This window comes from Panthera onca, chromosome C2 (assembly GCF_046562875.1).
Source record: "Panthera onca isolate mPanOnc1 chromosome C2, mPanOnc1 haplotype 2, whole genome shotgun sequence".
In the NCBI taxonomy this organism is placed as follows: Eukaryota; Metazoa; Chordata; class Mammalia; order Carnivora; family Felidae; genus Panthera; species Panthera onca.
The window spans coordinates 28300296-28320285 of NC_138347.1; the positions used below are offsets into that span (position 1 = coordinate 28300296).

At 39.9% G+C, this 19990-nt stretch overlaps 1 long non-coding RNA gene across 1 annotated transcript; it reads left to right on the plus strand.

The window, feature by feature from the left end:
* Nucleotides 1-71: 71 nt before the first annotated feature.
* LOC144617352 (uncharacterized) lies at nucleotides 72-8842 on the plus strand. Its single transcript, XR_013557754.2, has 3 exons — nucleotides 72-318; nucleotides 399-523; nucleotides 8407-8842. It is a non-coding gene; the product is annotated as an uncharacterized LOC144617352 (long non-coding RNA).
* Nucleotides 8843-19990: the final 11148 nt, after the last annotated feature.

Here is a 19990-nt window from a genome sequence, read left to right on the forward strand (position 1 = left end):
TGGAGGGCATCTGGATAGGCATATGACATCACAAAGCCCAATATTATGACAAGGCATCGCAGGAAGAAGTCCTGAGTAGGGGTTGGTGTCTGGAAAGTATGTCCAAGACTCAATCATAGTCAAGGACCAAATATTTATGCCTGGAAAATCCCTGAAAAGCCAGGCAAGACCTTGGTCCTAATATACTCAGTATTAGGCTAAGGGATTAGGCTTAAGAGAAAAAGGCATGAGCCCAGAAATGCGAGGGCGACCTGGGGATTTAGACTCAAGAATAAGGCTTACATGCAAATGCCAGATCAGAACCAAACCAGCAGAAAGGTAGAAATCATGCTAAGTCCTTGGAATATTGAACTCGAGTTCACCAAATGTCCTCTAATCAAGATCAAAATGATTTTTAGATCCCGGGGCAGGACTGAATCTGCAGACAGAGGCCATATGACACCAGATGTGAAGAAGGGAGATTTGAGAAATCATCACTTTTGAATGAGATTTTCCTCTCGTTTTGCATCTGCAGCAAATCTCTGTAAGAGCATCATTTCAAACATTCTCTAACTTAAAATTTAAGCTACAAATAATTTACTTTTGCGTTGGTCTATGGTGGTACATTCATATGTCCCCACGGTAACCTACAGATATTACCCTTTCTCTCTCTCTCTCTCTCTCATAATTTATTTATATATAATTCATAATTCATGTACCATACAATTCATTCATTCAAAATGAATCAAAATTCACTCAAAATCAATCTACAATTCAATGATTTTTTAGTATATTCACAGAGTTGTGCAACTATGACCACAATAGACTTTGGGAACATTTCATCACCCCAAAAGAAAATCCGTATCCATTAATGGTCAGTCCCCATTCCCATCCCTCTTCTCTGAACCCCTGGCAATCACTAATCTACATTCTTTCTCTATGGATTTGCACATTCAGGACATTTCATATAAATGGAATCATACAATATGTAGTCTTGTGACTGGCTTCTTTCACTTAGTATAATATTTTCAAGGTTCATCCATGGGGGTGCCTGGGTGCCTCAGTCAGTTAAGCATCTGACTAGGGCTCAGGTCACGATCTCCCAGTTTGTGGGTTCAAGCCCCATGTCGGGCTCTGTGCTGACAGCTCGTAGCCTCAAGACTGCTTCAGATTCTGTGTGTGTGTGTGTGTGTGTGTGTGTGTGTGTGTGTGTCTCTACACGTCCTCAGCTTGTGCTGGTCTCTCTCTCAAAAAATAAATGAACGTTAAAAAAAAAAAGGTTCATACATGTGGCAGCATAAATCAGTACTTCATTCCTTTTAATGGCTGAAGAATATTCCGTTCTATAGACATATTACATTTTATTTATCTATTCATCAACTGATGGACATTTGGGTCATTCTTATTTTTGGGCTACTATGAACATTTGTATACAAGATTTTGTGTGGACATATGTTGTCATTTCCCTTTGATACATATCTAGCAGTATAATAGATATCACTCTTTACAGTTCTTACAAAACTAACTGATGTCATTTAAAATTTATTTTAACAAATTGTTTGATAATTTCCTCTTCCATCCTAGGTACTCCTTTTTAGTCCTAAAACACAAAAATCAACAAAATGGATAAAGTACCTGCCTTCATGGAATATATATTCCACCAAAGGACTGTAACCCCTTGAGAAAAAAATTTGTAATTCTTTTATTTCCTGACCTCTCCACAGTGCCTAGCATAGTTCTACTCAATAAGTTAACATAGAAAATTAATTTGCATGCCCACAACCTTTGGAAAAACCATAAGAATGTTTAAATAGAATTTAGTGCATCTCTCATCTACGGGACTATAGAAACTCCAATCCCTTTTAAACTCCTCTAATTTGTTAAGGAAGCTCTCATTTTATGTGTGCTCCTGAATGTAGCTCTCCTGCCTACCATGAGGCATCCACTATTTCCCTCCCCATCTTGGAATGTGGACTCAAGGGGACCCAAGCTCCTACTTTGCTATCCTGACAGTGAAAACACTTGTGGCTTTCTGTTCAGGGTTTTCAGAACTTCTCCTGATGCTCCTGTTATGTATTTAGGCCTCCCTTCTGTTTTTCTGAATGCCAACCTGTTCTACAGCTACCTCTTCCAATGTGAAAAACATCCTCCACTCTCCTCAGGTTATACATTATAAAGACTACAGCCATACCCCCTTATCTATGGTTTTACTTTGGACAGTTTTGGTTTCCCATGGTCAACCATGTTGGAAGCAGATAACCAGAAGGTCAATGGTAGCTTAACACTAAGTCCAATGCCTATGTCATTCACCTTACTTCATCTCACAACAGTGGCATTTTATCATCTCATGTCATCACAAGAAGGGCAAATACAATACAATAAGATATTTTGAGAGAGACCACATTCATGTAACTTTTTGTTACAGTATATTGCTATATTTGTTCTATTTTATTGTTATCGTTAATCCCTTACTGTATCTAATTTGCAAATTAAACTTTAGCATGTAAGTATATATGTATATGGTTCAGTATGATCCTCAGTTTCAGGCATCCACCGGGGGTCTTGGAATATATTCCCTGTGGATAAGGGGGAACTGCTGTATTCTATTACTGAGTGTCCATGGCTAGCCTTTACTTTAAAAAACTCATAGAGACATTTCTGATCCTGGGATTTTATTGCTGCTTTCTTCTCTTCTCTTCTCTTCTCTTCTCTTCTCTTCTCTTCTCTTAGACCCAGAATTGCTGGGGTGGGGAGGTCAGACCTGTCCCCGCTTTGCCTTCTGACAACAGCCAATTATGGAATCAGTTTTGTGCATCTTGAATCTCTGTTTTCTCACAATAAATTTCTCTACTTGTTGGTCTCTGGTTGCTCATGCAAACAGACCCTTGAAGGATCCTTCTTGCAAAGTTTCCAGACATCAGCAAAAGGTCTGAATTATGAGGATGAGCAGATTAAGTCTCAAACTTTGTTCCTGCTGTAGTAGCATTTAGTGTAAAATGTGATCCTACAACATTCTGTTCAGCATGTCTTGCGACCACCCACAAGTGAGTCTGTTTCAATTGTGGCTTTGTATCTATGAGTTTGGAAATAGATTTAGGAGTGGGCCAACAGTTCAGGTGATTTCAATACGATCTGGCAGCACTCTCAATCCAGTGATTTAATTTGTATCTTTTGCAAGTCACTAAAATGCTCTGAAATTCAAGCTCCTCTTTTGTAAGAAGGGGGTTAGAGCGATAATGATAATAACTTATGTTTGCTGTATACTTCTGGGAACTACACACGATTTCACATCATCAGCTTGATGATCTCTCACATCAATTCCATGAAATAGTTGCTATTTTTCTGCAAGGTAGAATCATTCTAACTAATATACATGGATTATAAAAAGTCATGCTTATTACTTTTAAAATGAGACACAGACAGGATTCATTCACTTCATGAAACTTTCTATGCTATTTTGTAAATAACTAATTATGTAGTCAACATACTCTTTCCATAGAAAACAGATTATAATTGTTTAGCAAACATAGACCCCTTCCATAAATACTCTCATACACATGTAACTTAGGCTCCACAGACTATTTTGACTTCTGCTAAGATCCACACTTCCTCAGTTTTATTCCACACTTGAATTCCACCCAGGAGATAAAATTCAGAGAGAAGAGCTCTGAAAAAAACCTAAACTACCACAACTCTATTAAGGCAGACTGAGCAATGACAACTCACAAGGTCCAGCCCAGGACCATCTACCTTGTCTCACTTTCCCACCCAAAATTGGACCAGTGTTCCCACGGTGATGGGTCTCCCTTGAAACTTCAGTGAAATAGATCACAGGGATAGTACAAATCCACTCTATGGGCTTTCTTTCTTCCTTTAGTCTTTGCCATGAGACCAGCAGGCTCTGGACTTTTATTTCCTTTTCATACAAGTACCTGTATTATTTTCTTCTTGATAGTGAAAAGAGAACCACTTGGTTAGGCATCAACTTGGTGCATGCTTTACTGCTTGACTGCATGCTTTACTAGCTGCTCTGAGATATTTGGCCAGGAATTTCGTTTTGATTAACACAGTCTGTTATATGATTGAAGAAAAGATTAATTTGTTAAGAATTATAAGCACAAAGTGGGTTGGGGGGAGCCAGGGGCCAGAAGAATTGTTGATAATCATAAATTTTTGCATTAAAATTCTAGCTTATTAAGTAATCAGCATGGGGGTGTCTGATTGGCTGATTAGATGCAGAGGCAAATGATTTGTTGCTTTTTTAGGGAAATTTCCATCAAAGTAGTTCCACCTAGAGAATTTAAATTAATGTATTATTTTAAATCCATGTATATTTATTTCAAATTGAGTTATCCTGCATAACAAAGGAGTTGTGGAGTTTTTTGGTGGGTGTTTTTTTTGTTGTTGTTGTTTTTTGGTTTTTTTCCATCCAGAATACTCTTGGCTTCCAGGATGGTGAAAGGGCTGAAAGAACCTTTTTCAGGCCTTAGCTCCACACCAATGACATAGTTTCACTCTTTCTCTCTTCTTCCTCCTCTCCTTCCCTCTCCCTCATTTTCTCCTCACCAACCAACCAAAATCCTGAATCCTAAAGTTCCAATCTCCCTCCACAGGCTTATTAGAAAAAACCTTGGGTGGAAGAAAACTGACAAAGTGTGGACCTGAGCTTAAGGCAAAGTAGTTAGTCTGTGTTAGTATTTCTTACAATTCTGTTTTGTTTTGTTTTGTTTTTTTCTGCAGCTATATCCTTTGAATTTAATTAAAGTGATTCAGTTGGTAGTAGTTCAACCAAGGAACTCACATTTTAGCTCAAACTTCAAAGATGAGAAAGGTGAACAGTGGTGGTTAAGATGATCCTTAGAAGGGCCTTGGTCTCTTGAACAGTTACATTTAAAAAGTGGACTGGGGGCGCCTGGGTGGCTCAGTCAGTTAAGTGTCCAACTTGAGCTCAAGTCATGATCTCATGGTTCATCAGTTCAAGCCCTACATCGGGCTCTGTGCTGACAGCTCAGAGCTTGGAGCCTGCTTCAGATTCTCTGTCTCCCTTTCTCTTCTGCCCTTCCCCTACTCACGTCTCTCTCTCTCTCTCTCTCTCTCTCTCTCTCTCTCTCAAAAATAAACATTAAAAACAAAAAAAAAAAGGTGGACTTGGAAACAAGCTATCCCCCTTTATCCCTAGCTAGAATTTCTTCAAAAGGGCTACTGAGTCAAGCTACAGGTAGCTTTTGAGAGAGTTCAAAACCATCCCATCCCTTAGGAACATTGAGGACATGTAGGGGAAGGACATGTAGAGTCAAGGACAGTCTTCCTTATCTGCATATGCCTGAGCTAGGATCTTTTCAAAGGCACCACAGGAACTTCCCGCTAAGATTCCATTTGGAAGGCTGAAAAAAAAATCACAATTTGCTAATCATGAAGGCTCTGGCAACACCCCCAGGGGTCTGAGCCAAGGAGGGTAGGAAACCACTGTGTACCTCTGCTCTATTTGGAACCTGGAGAGCAGCTAATCCTACCAGACCTCACACCCTTGTTTATTCTCAGTCCCTGCCCGACATTCAAGTCCCTTTGACCATCTACCCTCTCCCCTACTCTCCGTCCCTAACTTCCCTTCTGCCTGTGCACTTCTCTCTTGCCTTTACCATCATGGCCTCCAATTTCCCCATTCTGTGACACCAAAACCCCTCCACTATACCTTCTTGTACCTTCTTGGCTTAACTAAAACCTAATAGTCCCCAAAACTAATATTTCCCATGCAGACCTTTATAATGAAAAGGAATGGTGGTTATCTCCTCCTTCCCCCGTTGAAACTTTTACACTAAACCATTATTCCCCTACATGTCAAAGTCTGCCCTTTGGGGCTGAGGTCAACTAGCTATTCTCCTTGTTAGTGCCTTTTACTGACATCCAGTTTGGGCACCTGGAGCACATATTTCCTTTTAACTTGTGAACTTCTTAACTTTTGCTATTACCCTAGTTAAGTTAAATAGCCATTTAGGTGATATTTCCAAAACATTTTCCTCACAGTTTCATCTTTAACTCCAAATCTTCCATTTCCCCTGTACTTGAAATACCTTTCACATATAGCCACATAGTGGCCCTTGAAACCATCCCCAAATACTCCATGTCTGAAATGTGCCTCCTATTCATGGACCAAAACCTCTTGACATTGCTGCTGCCTCCAACGTTTACTCCCATTCTGCCAACTGAGCTGGTTTATATCACCTTGACCATTCCATTGTCTTTCAATCAGTCAGCACTTCTGGGTTAAGCCAGGCCCATTAGCTGCCAGAACTTCTTTTTTTTTTTTTTTTTTTTTTTAATTTTTTTTCAATGTTTATTTATTTTTGAGAGACAGAGACAGAGTGTGATTGGGGGAGGGTTAGAGAGAGAAGGAGACCCAGAACCGAAGCACGCTCCAGGCCCTGAGCTGTCAGCACAGAGCCAATGTGGGGCTCGAACTCATGAACTGTGAGATCATGACCTGAGCCAAGGTGGGACGCTTAACCGACTGAACCACCCAGGCGCCCCTAACTTCTAGAACGTCTGATGTGATGCACCTACCTAGTGAAACCCCAACACTAGCTCAAGTCAACAATCCATCTCCAATGCCCTAAAAATCAGTTTGCTGAGGGCTGATACAGAAAATCATTCACTGGGATCGTACCAGCAACTGATGCCATGTTCCATAAAACCTACTTCATGCTTTCTCAATTCTCCCCCAGGCCTGATGTTTGTGCCTTTCATATTGCCATGCTTTCCACCCTAAACGAAAATGACATGATTGGAGTGTCTCCATCATTTTCAGGAAAAGGTCCTCATATGATGTTGGGATTGTTAGGAATTGATCTCTTGGGTTCTTATATCCTGGCCAACTAAAATCCTTCCTGCAATAGAGTTCCCTGAACAAAATAAATAGAGGTGAGAAACACACTCAGAAGAAAGGTATTATCTGCATAATATCTGAGCAGTTATGGAAGTTGTCAAATCCCTGATAAAATAATCCTGAGTTTATTCATTTTCCAAATATGTACATTTAATATACAAAATATGTAATAGTATATGTATAACAAAAATATAATAAATACAATGATTTAAACAAATCTTATTAAGAACTTATTAGAGGCCATTCCCATTCCTAGTAAACCCTGTGTGAGGGAACTATGTTTCTTTTATTGCTGTGTTTTTTCCCAGTGCCTAGGGCTTATAACTGTGTACAGATTCTAAAGTTATTTGAATATTCAGGTCTTCAATGAAATACTGTAAGAGCAAATCACACACCTTTTCTTGACATCCTCAGCTATTCCAAGATGGAAAAAAAATCAAGTAATCATAATTGTATGCTACTTTCCCTTTCCCTATGATCTACATCAAGTCAAAAAAATATATCTATAGGATGGATAGTTCCCATTTTGGCAACAATTTCAGATGTTTCTAATGCCCTGGTACCTGGCACCATGATTCTGGTGCCCAGAATCATTCCCTGTTGATCGGATCCAGTTCAAATAATGTAATAGACCTTCCCTTGAAGGCATTTTCTCTCTGCCCAAAGACTTTGGATCATATCCCTTGGCTCTCAGTGAGTCTGGGAGCAGCAAGTGTTGTCCAGGACCTTATAGTTAATGGTCACTAGCAAAATACCCTTAGGAGTCATACTTCACTTTCAACCTTACTCTCTAAGGCAGAGTATTCCGAGCTTTGTGAGGCTCAAAATGTCCCTGTGCCCATCAGGTAGAGTTTCTGAATCCTTGGAAGTTAGACTTTACATACAGCTGGGCTATAATGAGCTATCTGCTACCAAGACATATAATCATGGTACTGCTCTCCTGCCATACGCTGGCAAGGACCACTTTTCCCCAGTTTCTCCAGAAGGTATCCATGAGCATTTATTTCAAAGCATTACCAGTCCATTTACATTAATTAATCAGATGTGTGGAAATGCACCGGTGTTACTTTTCTTTTTTTTTTTTTTTTTATTTTTGGGACAGAGAGAGACAGAGCATGAACGGAGGAGGGGCAGAGAGAGAGGGAGACACAGAATCGGAAACAGGCTCCAGGCTCCGAGCCATCAGCCCAGAGCCTGACGCGGGGCTCGAACTCACGGACCGCGAGATCGTGACCTGGCTGAAGTCGGACGCTTAACCGACTGCGCCACCCAGGCGCCCCCCGGTGTTACTTTTCTAAAGCTGACCTCAGTGTACCTCTGAATCACTCTTTGATCACTAGCAAAAGAATAGTAATAATAATAATAATAATAAAGTATGTACCTTTAAGGTAGTCTATCTGGTCACATCCTGTTTAAATTATTCTCTTTGAGGTAAAAATTTATGCCTATTCAGGATTTAAATTTATTCAATTCATGGTTTAATCTCCTTAGCATGGTTGTTCTAATCTCTCAAAAGATTTCTTTGTCCTTTTGCCATCCTGCAGGGCGCAAGAGGAGCTCATCTAATGTCATAGTGTCATCTGTGTGGGGTGTATGTGTAAGGAAGGCGCCAATCTTCATTTGATCCTCCAAATTCCCATTAGATGACTGAAATGTCTCTTGCTGCATGGCCTATGGTTATTGGTTGTCAGCCTCTGCTCTTGCTACACTGGCTGCTGCTGCTATCACTTTTTTCTTCATTTTCACCCTTACAAATTTGTCCCTGCCTTCACCTTTACTCACAAGGACTGAACACTGTGCTGTCCTTATCTCCATCCCAACATCTTGCAGTCCCCTGGCCCCCTCAGCATTTTAGCACCCCCACTAACTTTTGTAACAGCTTCCAAAACTCTTCCTCCAGGCCTGCCACATAACACAGGGCTCAGGGCAGAAGTATAAATGGAGGTCCACATATCAAAATTCTTAACATTACCAAGCAAAAAATTTATTAAATATAATATATTCTATACTTTGACCTGGACAAATATACTTTTATAATGACTTAGGTCATTTGAATGTAGAAGCATTAGATTTCTCACAGTTCTACACTGAAATGTGTTGAAAGGGAAAGCAAGACCCAGTTTCTGGGGCACTTTCCATTCTCCTCCCACCAGTGGCTCCTTTCCTCTTGACTTTGAACACACCTGTGTGGAAATCCCAGCCCACATATTTAAGCTCTCATCTACACCCAATGCCTACCCCACCCCCACAAGCTCACAAATAACCATGTCTTGGCCACCACTCAGCCCTAGGGATGTACACACGGGTAGTGCGACTTGCCCTCCAGAGACGAGAGCCAGGGAGAGATGTACAAAGCCTGACGATTATCTTGGTAGAATTTCTAGCACCTCAAGGATCTAGAGTACAGCCCAGAATGTAGGAGTGGAGTGAGCTCTGGGTGGGCAAGTCTCTTTGGTCCCAAGGACTTCTAGCCTTGTAGAATAAAATTTGGTCAGCGAAAAGCCAATGTGTACCCCTTTAAAGTAAAGCGTGAGCCCCATAGCAGGGGTCTCAGAACACTGTTGGTCTCCTCCTGCTACAGGAGATCATGACAGTTGAGAAGGTGGGGAATATCTCAAGATCTTGCTTTCTGCCTCACACATCATTTCTATTCTTCTGTGGCCACCAAGGTTAAAGAGAGGCACTCACAGTGAAAAATGGGACATATCCTCTTTTAGTGCTAAGATTCTCAAGCCATTTAATGGTCCCTACCTGCCCCTATGGGTTTCAGACTTATGTCTGAAGTAAGCAAAAGAATCAGCACCAAACTGGCATCTCAACTTATTTGTTCTTCCCCCATCCCTTTCCAGATTTCTCCAGCTAGCCCAGAGAGGGTGTCATGGTCTTCCACATAATAGGAAGCTACCCTTATATCTTGCATTCTTCATGGTTAACTATGTTGATGATACTCTTGTTGTGTATGTATTTGGGTTTTATTTACACATGCAGAGTTTTAAAGGGTTAATCTATTCTAAACTCTTATTACAAGAGTCTTCCATTTTTCTTTCCCCAGAGCTAACTTTAATTCTTTAGCTTATTTTTTCTGTATTTGTAAAATTCTAACAGCATTTAATATTATCTTTTACTTTTTAATTTTAGACATTAATCTGAAATGATTGACCAATTTCTCCCCCATTTCCCAACCTCCCCCAATGCATACTTCTGTCTATATAATAGACTCCTGATGGCAAAAATTCCTATTCTTATATCTTCCCCCCAAACTTCTGTTTCCTTCATAATTGGCATTCATATTTATAATAGAGGATCATGAAGTGACAGCTCTGTTCCTTGCATCAAACAATTCTCTAAATTCAAAAGATCCTACTCAAGATGACTGAAGATATTATCCTACCATGAAGAGAGAGAAATTTTCCCGAGTAGAATGGATGCCACCATGAAGTTAAAGGGAGTCTCTGAATCTTCTCTTCTAGCAGCATTGGAATCTCTGAATGGTCGTGTTATTAGGATGGGATATATTAGACAGAAAGTAAGATACTTGAGTTTATTTTCTTAAAGTATTTTGAAGTGGGAGCAGGAAAAAGAATCAGCAAAAATAGCAGACAGAAAATCAGAAGACTCCAGAAGCATGGGAGCTAAGAAAGTAAACATTCAGGGAGTGATCATTCTGTCAGATGCTCAAAGGCCAAGATCTAAAAATCCAGTGGGTTTAATGGTTGAATTGCCAGAGTTAGACAGCAAATGTGTTTCAGCACATTTGTGAAGATAAAAAGAAGCCTTCAAGGGATGAGGAGGGTGGGACTGTAGAGTGAAAATGAAGAGTGAGTTTTTTTGAGAAGTCTGTTGAAGGGAGAGGAAGAGAGGAAAATAGGAGACAGAATGAGAAAATATGAGAGAAAAGTTTGAGATAATGGCAGGGCAAAATGTAGACTGGACAGTAAGTGATATTTACAGCAGAGTGGAAGATATCAATAGACAGTAAGATATTGAAGATGCAAAGAAAGTAGATAATCAGAGGTTCAAGGTCATAGACAGAGGTCAAGGGGTTACTTTTGAAAAGGAAGACTATCTCACCCACTGAAGCCAGAAGTAATAATAAAAGGCAGCTGAGGGGATAAACTGAGAAAGAATTCAGTATAGCTGAGGATGTGGGGAAAAGAGCTGTTTAAATGAAGAAAGGAAAACGATAGAGAAGGCTCATATCAGATGACTTGGCCATTCTTGTCAATATCCATAGTTTGACACCAGAGGCCAGGAGGGACAGACTTGGAGGTTCAGAGAATTTTAAAAAGTTATAGAAAATTCATAGTGAATAATTTTTCATAGGAAATCAGTAAGAGGTATACATTCCTACCAGAAGAAAAGTTTTGTGTGATGTAAACTCCTGTCCATCATTCTTTGAGGATGTTTCAGGCTAACCTCATAATATCCCTTTCAACTTGTCTCAGGAAGTCAACTCAAAACCATGAACAGTTTATGTAGACTTGATTCTCCATTACAGAGACCTAGAAAGCTAGGTTTGAATTCTTGATGCTTTCTAGCTATTTCATTTTTTCTACATTGCTTCATGTTCTCCTATGGAATCATTATATGTCATTTTTGAGGCTCAAGGGAATCTGTTATTGTGTACACAGGCACTGCCAAGATATTTTCAGGTGATTCATACAGGATCAGTTTTAGAGGTGACAGAAGGCACAGAGAATGTTTGCAGTTGGGTAAAGATAAGTGTGCATTACTAGGACTGAGCATGCAAGAACAGGAGAAAAAGGAAATATGGGATGAAAGATCCATGCCTTGTGAATCTAGGGCTATGGTTCCCAACTAGGAGTAATTTTTCCTCAGGAGGTACTTGGCAGTGGTGGTCACAGCTAGGGGGTATATTACTGGCATCGGGTGGGTAGAGACCAGGGCAGCTGCTGACCATCCTGCAGTGCCCAAGACAGCCCTCCACAACAAAGAATTATCTGGCCCAGGATGTGAAGAGTGCCAAGGTTGAGAAACTCTGGTCTGGAGACCCTGGAGGAAAGCAAAACTTTGGCAGGCACAGTGTCCTTTTTATCCTGTGCCAAGCAACTGACAATGATCCTTGAGGACATTGATATTAATTATAATATAACATAAAATATTCTCATTATTTCCCCAAGAGACACGATTAAGTAATGCTTGAGTACTTACTGACTTAATTCAAAGAAATTATACATATTTTAAGGTGTGGCAAAAGCCAATTTTTGTACTGTGTCCACACTGTGACGTCTTTGGCTGTATGCCACATAGCTCATGATCGGATGGTAGGTTGGGAGTGTATTATCTATACTGACAATAGATACCAGAATTATTATGGAATGGCACATCATACCCACTGGTTGCACCCTGGCCTAGTGCTATTATCTAGGTGCTAAGAGGTCAGGTCCAGAATCTGAAAAACTAACACATCTTCTATTACTATGTTCCATTACAATCTCGTATTTGCCATGCCCCTCCACCCCTCTCCAAAAAAATTTCAAACGTATTACAAGTCTAGAAGGAAAGGAAACAGGGGCACCTGGGTGGCTTAGTTGGTTGTGTCCAACCTCGGCTCAGGTCATGAGTCACAGTCTGTGAGTTCGAGCCCCGCGTTGGGTTTTGTGCTGACAGCTGGAGCCTGCTTCAGATTCTGTGTCTCCCTCTCTCTCTGCCCCTCCCCACTCATGCTCTGTCTCTCTGTCTTAAAAATAAATTTAAAAATTTTTTTAAAAAGGAAAGGAAAGATAATTTTGTTTTTTGTGGCCCAAAGATTCTGAGGTATTCAGCTCAAGGGGAAAGAGCTATGAGATAAAAAAAAAAAAAAAAAGAAAGGGAGGGGGAGAGAGAGAAGAGTTCCATATGGCGTGTGAGGAGAGGAGGGGAGTTAAGGATTGAGAAGAAAGAAGAAGGACCTGGCAGTTTAATAACCTTTTCCAGCAATGGATTTATAGAACTTAGTGGTGCTTCAAGAAAATAGTGTGCCTGATGCCTTTTGAAACAGGAGTCTGTTCTCAGCTTTTCATCTTCTATGCCTCCGTTATATGTAAATTGGGTTTCATGGCATATTAGAGCTGTGAAGATAATTTAATATGCCAAAATGCGTTATGGATCATTTGTGCATCAACTCTGCAGTTTAAACAGCAGTCACTGAATCGGAACTCAAAACTTCCCTTGCCAAATCACAGAGAACTTGAGGATGAACTCAAATGAGCGCAGCACCTGTGTCTGAAGAGAGCCACCGCATTCCTCCACCTGTTCCAGGTACATACCGCAAATGGTGGGTGTGCTTACTTGTTTCCATTGCAATAATGCAAGCAAGACTAAGAAGAAGAATTGTCTTCATGCAGTGTTGTCGATAGAGTTCCTAATTCTCTTACTGTGTCATCTTTGCCTGGTCATCAGAAACAGAAGTTAAGATGAAATACAGCACCTAATTACACTAACCTTTTCAAAAGCAACCTGCTAGAAAATAATTATTCCTGGAGAGCAGGTCCATCTGACTAAGTAGAGTGCTCCTGGTTTCTCTGTATTATCAGCCACGTCTGCTTTTTGAGCAATCTCAGTTGAAGAATAAGCAAATCATCATCCTTGTCGTCGTCGTCATCATCCCTTGCGATTATTTTAAAAGAAATTCTTTAAAGACTAGACTTTCAGGGATCATTTCTACAGTTTGTTAAAATGAATTCTTTAGTCCTTTCTTTTTAGAAATGTTTCTTTTCGAAATAACTGGTTTCAATTAGAGAGAAAAACACTACACTCTGCCTACTCCACAGATGTTTTTGTAAACAGAAGGTGTAGCCCCTTCTGTGGCTCTGTCTCAAGTTCTATATCAAAGGCTGGATCTGTTATATAAGGCGGAAAGACAGGGAGTGTTTGATCTCCAGTTTTCTTTTTTAGTTTTAATACCTATACTCACATAAAGTTGGTTTGAAATATCCCATGCAAATGATCGCAAAAAAAACCCTCAAAGATTGTGGATGAAACACGGTTTTAACAACTAAGTTCATTTCATGAGATGAACTGTCCCTTGTCTTGGCTAATTATGTAATGCCATTTGTACAAACTCACTTTTACGTTATTGTCCCATTAATTCTAAGATCTTTTATTATACATCATGTTCTGCTTCTATACTCCGAACTCTCACTTTAACTTATCACGTTCACACGAATGAAGGAACCACGGTGACAAGGACGGACTTGGGCAATGTATGGGCTGGGACCACAAAGGAATGTTTCTCCTACACATTCGTCTCACTTGTGCTCACTGGCCACATAGTTAGAGAAGTAGTCAGAAGCTGACTAGGTCACACACAGACCTCTTGAACACATGACCACAACCTGAAGGGAGAAGAGGACTTTAGGTGGATAGCTATAGGGTTGATTCAGGGTTTCTTATATGCACAGAAAAACTCAGGTCCCAAAGTTATGGCTGCCCTTATGGTTATCAGCTCCTCAGCTGCTCAGCTAGTGATGGTGGCGACACGTTTGTCCTTGGTGAGGTTTTTAATGATTTCTTCTGGGGCCATTTTGAAACATGAAAGCACAGTAGCCAGGATATGAAAATTACACATGCTGTAGGTTGGTGTGGGGACAGATGTTGGGAAGTCTTCATGCGGCACAGTGCCATAGAACTTCCAGTGTTGATGAACGTGTTCTCTATCTACATTTAATATAGTAGCTACTAGCCACGTGTAGGCATTGAGCATTTAAAGGTGCTAGCATGACTGAAGAACTGAACTTGAAATGCCATTTAGTTTTAATTAATTTAAATGTACGTTGCTACCTGTGGCTAGTGGCTACTGTATTGTACAGTCTAGTTCTAGATATCTTCCTTTTTCTTTGGATGCTTATTCACTTTTTCACAAACACCATCTTGCCTTGGACCATTATAACTCACCACGCTCTTCCAGAGAATGAAATATGGCAAATGCTCCCAAATGTATTTTGGAAATATATCCGCTAGAGCATTTCTGCAGTATTTGAGCTACTAGTTAATGAATGAACTATATACACTGGTTGAATAAAGCTAATGATAGCTATTGCGGATGGATTCCAACACGTTTAAATAATATAGCTGGTCTTATTCTGACCGCCTTTGAATTCTGAGTTCTGTGTCCTTAGCTATCCTCTCTGAGCTCTATCCTGAACTGCAGGATTAATTCATGTAATTCTCATTAGCCTCGGTGCGAGTTACCTGTGGAAATCTTCTAAGCAACAATGAGGGAAGCAGCCTCCTTGCCTTTTCTGGTTTTTGGCTAACCTGTATTGTTAAGAAACCCCTCATGCATTGTGCCACACCCGTGCTGAAGGAAATCACAGGTTCAGGAGGTGAGGCTAGGCAAATTCTGTGTGGTAAAGTTGGGTTAGCTTCTTCATTCCTTGACTTGACATTTGTGTCTGGTAATATTCCTCTTAAAAAGCTCTAATGGACTGCTGTTCTGAGCCTGCAGAGGATTTCTTCAGTTCTCAATTAAATGTTAGGCAACATGCTGTTAGAACCGCTGTGGTCATAAGCACGGATATTAAGCAAATGTCCTTTTTGGTGGTTGTGTCAAATCATGCCCATGACAATTACAATTCAAAAATTAGGAACTGATAGGATTAAATAATAAACATAAGTGTTAACAGACTTTGCTCCACATGACATATGTGATTTTTGTTTACCTGATGCTTCCATGTCCCACATGAGTGAAGGGCGGGAGTTCTTGGTTTCCAGACATCTTTGGTCGCAGACCCCGAGTCACGTGATGCGAGATCAGCATATGGAGGAAGGGGGGGATTTTTAGAAGCATTCAAATGTTTGGTCCAATAAAGGACAATAAATGGAATAGAACATGAAAGAATTAGATTCACATTCTGTGAGGGATGGGTTTCTGCATTGTTCCAGGCCCAGAGAGAAAGCGTGGATTCTTCTCTCTTCCCAAAGCAACTCATCTAGCCTTCTGCTTTGACAAACTCTTTATCTCCTTAATCTTAGGAGCCCAAAGACTTGCTAATTTCCACATTTTCTTTAAGATCTTGTTTCTTCATAGCTTTTCTGGGGTCCAAACATACTTGCCAAACTTTCTGCATTCAATTCCTCCCAATCATTTTCTACTATGTCCTTGGTCTCTCTCCTGCTGAACTGGAACTAGATCAAGTTGTGACAATTTCTGTAGTTGGTTTTTGAAACCATTCCTCTGCCTGATTAGATTATTTTTTCCAGATGGTAAATGTTATTCCAACAGTGCTATGGGCAGAAGAAAAGGCAGAGCCATCCATTTAGGATATTAATTCTACTGACAAATTCTTCATGTTGTTATGACAGAGTAGGGACTGAGTCACTCTTTTCAGTGGATATTGACCTTTAGGGGAAATCACATGCACAATGGAGTGCAAAAGGTGGGAAGATGAGATCAATGTGCTCTCATCTGCCTTGGTCATCAGGGTTAAAGGAGAGTGAAATTGGTAAAGTTAGTTTCCTCTAAGTTCTCCTTTTCTACCCAAGAGAAACTTTCCTTGTCTCCACTTAGCAGCCATTGTCTACAAATACAGAATTGACTCATTCTTTGAGCCCACTTGGGCTGCTATAACAGAATATCATAGACTAGATGGCTTACAGAAAGGAAAAATCTTTTCTCACCATTCTGGAGGCTGGGAATCTAAGATCAGGGCACCTGCAGATTTGCTGTCTGGTGAGAAATCCTAGTTCCCACTAGAAATCCCCACTTCTTGGTTCATATCCTTACATGGCACTGTATCCTCATATGGCAGAAGGAATGAGGGAACTCTCTGGGGTCTCTTTTATATGGGCACTCATTCTATTTATGAGGCCTTCACCCTGACAATCTAATCACTTCCCAAAGACTCTAACTTCTAATAACCATTCCTTTGGGGATGGTTTCAACTTATAAATTTGGGGAGGACACAAACTTTTAGTCTATAGCACTAACTTTACTGGGTATTATGTGGGTCTGGAGAAGTTTCTTCCACCTGCCACCAACAGGTCATGACTAGTCTTCCTGCTTACCCCACTCAGCTCTGTCTGCCTTAAGAGGCAGAATTATCTCACTTCAAGAGGTGGTAGGCATTACCTGACTTACCGGCTAGAAAAAATATTGTTTGGAAGGGGATAACAATCTTTGATCACCGAGGCATAATGCAAATGCTACCCTCTTAGAACAGGAACTCTTCTTCGAATTCCACAATGTCAAAGAGGTCACTTCACAAACAAACGTGTGAAGCTCTAAAGAAGAGAGCAAAAGGGATTTTCTTCTGCCAAAATAATACACAAGCATTTTACCTCTGCCTTCTTGGGAATCACACCTTCTGTAGGGAATTTTCCATTTCCAGGGCTTTTCTTCTGCCACGCTGAGAAGAGCTGGCCACAGCGGGAGAAAGGCAGCAACACAGTAGTGCTGTGGGAGAGAGATCCGGGTGCAAGCAGGCCTGCAGAATCTCACAGGCCACACCGTGCAGGTTGTAAGGCACTTACTTCACCTACACGTAGGGTCGCCTCCATCCAAACAGAGGCAACTGCATTAAAAATTGAAAGCAACAAAAATTGAATGCATCATGTCAACTCAGGCCTCGGGCACGAGTTATTCAGCTTGCTAAGTCAATTCCATCTGACTTAATCTGCCTTTCGAAGGCAGTGGACAGTGAGAGGAGCAGTCTGAGTACTTTTCTCATTTTATCTACTTGTGTTGCTCTTTGGAGTCCTTCCAAAATGTCTGCAGGTTGGGTGCTAAAAGACCCCAAAATGAGTCCCCCAGAATAAGCATGATCTCAGCACATCACGCTGTCTGCACGCCCGCTTTCTCATCAGGTTATCCTATCCCTCTTTGAGGACAGATCAGAATATCCTGGTTTTTCTTGTTGCCCTATCTTATTACTTGCAAATGGCAATCTAATTTATTGTCTCCCAAACACCATGCATTCCTTAGCTATCTCATTTTTTCTGATTTATTTATTTTCATCTCTCCCCCCCCCACCCCCAGATTTTATTCATTTCCATTTTCCTTAAAGTACTTCATTATGTTATCTCCTTATTTAGAGCCTCTTTGGATGGAGGGAAGCAGGAAGATGCAGAGGACAGCAATAGCTTCGTGACATTATTTGGAGGGTAATTTTTATGCTGCTAATGAATCCCTAGATAACCTCTGGAAAGTCAGTGAGCCTCTTTCAGTCAGAATTTCTTCACCTTGAAAAAATGAGAAAAGAACAATGCACCCCCTGAGGTGACCATGGGGAATAACACAAAATGAAATCAGGGGCACCTGGTTAAGCTTCCAAATTCTGCTCAGGTCATGATCTCACAGTTTGTGGGTTTGAGCCCCACATTGGGCTCCATGCTGACACCTCAGAGCCTGGAGCCTGCTTCGGATTCTGTGTCTCCCTCTTTTTGCCCCTCCCAGGCTTGCGCTCTGTCTCTTGTTCTCACTCTCTCTCTCAAAAATAAACAAGCATTTAAAAAAAAAGAAATTAATAAAGTGAAAGTGATTTACAAATAAGTATTTGTGAAGATCACAGGAATCTGTTCCCTTGCAGATCAATTGCAATCTCTCTTGTTTTGGAACATGACCATTTCTACAGGGTGGAGGGGGAGAGACCTTTAAATGTGTTAAGAAGTTCATCTCTTTGATGCTTTGTGGCCATAATGCCCATAAGGAAGGTCATAATAGCACCTTCGACAAAATCAACTGTTTTCATTTGTACCTTAATTATAGTCAGGACTGATTTAATGATTGGAGCATGCTGCTAAAGTTTCTACTCCTACCACAAAGTATCTTCCTGATTCAGATGTGAAAATAATCTAAATCCTCACCTTAGAAATGTTGTTCCTTTAGGCCTTAAAGGCTTTTGGTTCTTTAGTAATCCTCAAACTCAATGATAATAAATAAATATATATACACATATATACTTAATATATATTAATATGTGTTACTTTATTTATGTACATATCGCTCATCTATATCATATATATCACATCCATATACATCATATGTAATGTATGTAAACTCTCATATGTCTATTATCTTTCTTACATATGTATAAGTAAATACACAACAAACATACATATGAAAGATAACGCTTTATGGATTATTGTCAAGTAACTAAGACTAGAGAAGACTAGAGAAGTTGAGGAATTAAAAAGAAGGTAAGAGGTCAATAAATAGCTTGCCTACATTATAGTTTTGCCATGGATTCAATTTATTAAAAATGATTTTTAATATTTAAGTGGACTAAGATTTCTAGGAAAATTATGAATGTAATACAGATAGCTCCTGCATACTCAGTTTCCCCTAACATCGTACAATAATATGGTATATTTGTTACAATGAATGAATCAATAATGATGCATTATTATTAACTAAGCCCACTGCAAACATCACACTTCATAGTGAAAAGCTAAAAGATGAGGAAAAAGACAAGGATACCTGCTCTCCACATTTTCATTTATACAGTGCAGGACATCCTACCCAGAGCAGCAAGGCCAGAAAAAGAAATACAACACATCAGAATCAGAAAAGAAAAGTACAATAGTCTCTATTTGCAGATGACATAATACTGTACATGGAAAACTCTAAAGACTCCACCAAAACAGAACTAATAAATGAATTCAGTAAAGTTGCAGGATACAAAGTCAATATACAAAAAGTAGTGAGTTTCTTATTCTAACATCAAACTATCAGAAAGGGAAGTTAATAAAACAATTCCATTAATAGTTGCATCAAAAAGAATAAAATGCCCAGGAATAAATTTAACCAAGGAAGTGAAAACTCTGTACACTGAAAACTATACAACATTGATGAAAGAAACTGAAGACACAAATAAATGGAAAAATATTCTGTGCTCATGGATTGAAGGAATTAATACACCATATACTAAAATCAATTAAAAATGGATTAAAGGCTTAAATTTAAGATCTGAAATTCCTAGAACAAAACATAGGAGGTAAGCTCCTTGACATCTGACTTGGAAATGAATATTTTGGATTTTACACCAAAAGCAAAGGCAACAAAAGCAAAACTAAACAAATGGGACCATATCAAACTAAAAAGTATCTGTACAGCAAAGGAAACCATTAACAAAATGAAAAGGCGACTTACCCAATGGGAGAAAATATTTGCAAATTATGCATCTGATA